This window comes from Octopus bimaculoides, chromosome 1, assembly GCF_001194135.2.
Source record: "Octopus bimaculoides isolate UCB-OBI-ISO-001 chromosome 1, ASM119413v2, whole genome shotgun sequence".
Taxonomy (NCBI): Eukaryota; Metazoa; Mollusca; class Cephalopoda; order Octopoda; family Octopodidae; genus Octopus; species Octopus bimaculoides.
Window position 1 is genome coordinate 54,383,802 of NC_068981.1, and position 3,943 is coordinate 54,387,744.

At 31.7% G+C, this 3,943-nt stretch overlaps 1 protein-coding gene across 3 annotated transcripts in view; it reads left to right on the plus strand.

Annotated features, from left to right (window-relative positions):
* The window catches only part of LOC106876273 (serine-rich adhesin for platelets), a 141,872-nt gene that overhangs the window by 63,203 nt on the left and 74,726 nt on the right, over positions 1-3,943 (plus strand). The window contains exon 2 of one of the 3 annotated variants that reach the window (XM_052966696.1): positions 3,710-3,742. The exons of the other annotated variants lie outside the window; for them this stretch is intronic. The gene's annotated coding sequence lies outside the window, so the exon portion shown is untranslated. The remainder of the gene's footprint in view (positions 1-3,709; positions 3,743-3,943) is intronic. 3 annotated transcript variants of the gene reach the window in all.

Below are 3,943 nucleotides of genomic sequence, written 5' to 3' on the forward strand. Positions count from 1 at the left end.
CCCCCACACACAAATACATGCACGTGTTACCTGTTATATGATAGCTAACTTTGGAAGTATATTTTTGCCACCATGGTTGACATCAGAAAATACAGCATATGTACAACAATTATAATTTAACTTTTAGCTAATTTCTTGGTGCTTGTACAAAATGATGAGGTGAATTCTAACTTTCAAACAGAAACTATTGCCTTAAAATAAAATAAAATAAAACAAATTTCGTATTTGTATAATTCTTACCATAACTACTCTGTCATTTACTCCCTCTTCTCTCTCTCTGATTCTTTTTCTTCCCTCATCCTGTACCTCTGTTAACTCTCTCTCTCCCTCTCCCTCCCTCTTTCTATGTAATTTTTCCAGTCATGTTGGAGAAATCAACAAACAAGTTAACATTTATATCAGCTATTATGATATGGATGCGTGTGTGTATGTGTGATATCTTTTTCTCTTGAGATTGAATGTTTATTGTAAATGAATCTTATCATTTGCTTGCTGTGTTCTTTGAAATCATGCCTAACCAGTGTATTGTTCAAATTCAAAGGACTAGGAAAAATATTACCTTACTTGGAAATAGGTGATGGTTGGCAACAAGAAGGGCATTTGGCTATAGAAATTCTGCCTCAGTGAATTTTTTCTGGCCTATGCCAGCGTAGGAAAGTGAACACTATGATGATGGTGTAATATATAAATATGTTAGGTTTCTTTTCACTCTCTCTCTTTTTTCCTCTGCATGCTCATGTGCACGCACGCGCACATGCGCACACACACACACACACACACACACACACAGGTTTACTTTTTAAATATAACTACTAGTGAAGATGATGATGAATCACTGAAGTTAAAAGGCAAACTACTTGAAAAATTATTAGATGAGACAATATTACCTTCAGCTGAGCACACAAAGTATCGATCCAATATATTAAGATGAAATATTTTTATTAGAAGAAAAGATAAAATTTTAATACAGTTAGATTTACAAAAGTTGCATATTTGCAAATTTGTGCTAAGAGTTTGTAAATACAGACATCCTGTTAGTAAAAAGCATCAATCTGTCAAATTGAAAATGAAATCTTTTTCTATGTTGGATGTTTTCAGTGGTAGTGGTTGGTGGTTTGTATATGCTGAAGAAAAGGGTAAAGTGAGATAATATAGTTGGAAAGTGTTGGTATGAGAAAAAATATAAAAAAATAAATGAACAAGCAAAACAAGGAAACAAAAACCTTATGTGGCAGTGGGTAGCTGATTTTGTTCTAGGTCAGTAGATCTACAAAATGACAACAGGCAGTCAGTGTATAAGGAAAGAGTAGAAACATGAATTCTTAAAGACAAGGTCTAATAAGATTGAAAGGATTTTAAAGAGAGAGAGAGAGAGAAAATAAAAGAAGTAATCTAGAAACTTTTCCTACTAGAGACTCTCCTTAAACATTGTTCAGATTATATAGCAGTTCTTTTTGTTAGTACCTACATTTCAACATATTATACACACACTGTAAGAAAGAAAAAAAAGTAAAATTATATGTATATGCAAGCGTGTGTGTGTGTGTGTGTGTGTGTTTGCATGCACATGTGTTCGTGTCTTTCCCATCTGATAAATGAATTCAGTTTGAAGAGAGAAGTAATACAAACAAAGGAAAAAAAATGAAAGAAAACACAAGAAGAAAAAAAGGAAGAGGGTATTAGGAAGATATGAAAGAAGGCTTTCAATACATTTATCTTAATTTTGTTTCTAACTTTTAGTATGGGAGCCATTAAACATACTGTATAGTTACCTCCTTCTCATCATTTTAATGTCCATTGTCCAAGCTGGCATTTGTTTCACTATCTTAATGATGTACCAGCTACTGGTAGGGTTCACTAACTTCCCAATGTTACATGTTATGGTACAGTACATTTCACTATCATCTCAATTTTACCTGGTCCTTAGTTCCTTCTTCAGTACAAAAAAAAAAAAGCAAAAAAAAACCCAAACAAAAAACAAACAAAACAAAAGAAAACGGGCTTAGCTAATTTGTTCTAGTCAGAGAATAAATTACTCTTGCATATCATCTGCTTTAAAAATAATTAAGTTTGTTGTTAGTAATGCAGAAAGTGTTAGAAAGCTTACTAGAAAAAAAATGTGGTGAGGAAAAATTAATTTTAATCATTAATTGTCACAAATATCAACTCTTTTGACAAGTAAGTCTTCCATACTTACTGAGAGAATCTAATGAACTGTACAAATATGTAGGTGTAGAATGACATTCGCATGATAAATTATTCTTAGATGCCATCAACATGAAACAACTCACCCCACCAAGAAAATAAATTAGTCAATGACTAATATTGTCTTTGTATAATCTTTTGACGCATTGAATATACTAAGACTAACTTAGATGTTATTTTGTTCTGAGATTTTTACTGTATCTTTGTCATTGGTTCCTGTAAAATTGATAGAGAATCAATCAAATGCCTTGCAGTATTTGTTCAAGCCTTCGTGTTTTGAGTTCAAATCTCATTAGGGTCACATTTGCATTGTATTCTTGTTCTAGGGTCTGTTTTCTCCCTCCCTCCCTCCTTTTTTTAGCTCACGCGCGTGCACCCACACACACACACACACACACACACACACACACACACACACACACACAGATAATTTGTGCTTAATTATTGCTACTACAAGAAAAGGATTGAATGAGCAGCTACTAGTTTGTTACTAAAACTTTTCAAAGAAACCATTGTGGTTGGCATAACAGATGTGGATAGACTTATATGTGATGTTGCGTAGGATGAACTGAAGACTAAGGGTTTAGTTATTTAGTACTGTTTATCCATCTCTCAGTTTTGTTGATGCATTGTTCATATATAACTGTTTTCTCCAGATATCTTAACCAATATATCTGAAAATCTATTGCACCAATTTATTTGCAAATGTAAAGCCGTTACTTTTTCTCACTCAGCTGTATAGAACTACATCTTAGTGGTTTCAAGTTTCAATTCTTTTGGCACTGATTTGGCTTTAACATTTATAATGGCTAATAAAAATGTATCACTGATACATTAGGACAGGTAATCAAATTCACAAGAGTTGGTGGAGAAGCAAAAAGAATATGCTTGTCAAAATAATACATAGCATTTACAAGTACTCCATGAAATTAGAAAAGGAACAAACATTTCCATCATAGTTAACACAATATCTTACCTGTTTTTTTAGTAGAGTAAATCTAACACAAGTTATGCAAAGAATCTGTCAGTAGCTTAAAATACCAGAAATACTAAAATTTGTGGAACAAACCTCTTTCTTTTTCTATGTCAATAAAACTGACTGTTTATCGCTGCATCAGGAGAGCTTCAAGTAATACTATAGGTAGTATTACTCTGATTACATTATTTATAAATGCCACCTGTTTAAGTGTTACCATTTTCATTAAGGTATATGTATTTGTATGTACATCTGTATAATTTTTTTTATCAAGCACAAAGTTGATTTTTGTGTATAGTTGATTGGCATGATGCTAGTGTTTAACCTTGCACTTAGTTTATTTACGTTGAAGGATGAAAAAGCAAGGCAAACTCTCTTGCCAATTTCCTACCTCATTTATTTAATTAAAAATTCTTTTACTTTTTCTTTGTTTTGTGTAAGATTTATTTTTATTTTTGTATTTATGAAGAACAAAGTATATTGTATTTGTTTGTTAAAAGTTTCTCAAACATTTATTTTATATTGCAGGTAAGGAGTATTTAAAAGAAAATATTAGTATTGGTAAGAATATATTTATTTTTCCCACTTGTATAGTTAATAAAAGAGGTTGTCATTCTTGGTACCCTGTATGATGTAATTTTATATCTTTATTGTGAGTGTTTGCCAGAAGTTGAGCATTAAGCAGGGTACAAAAAAAAAAAACAATGATTAAAAAAAAAATAATGATTCAAACCAAACTTTTATATTGAAATTACAGATCAT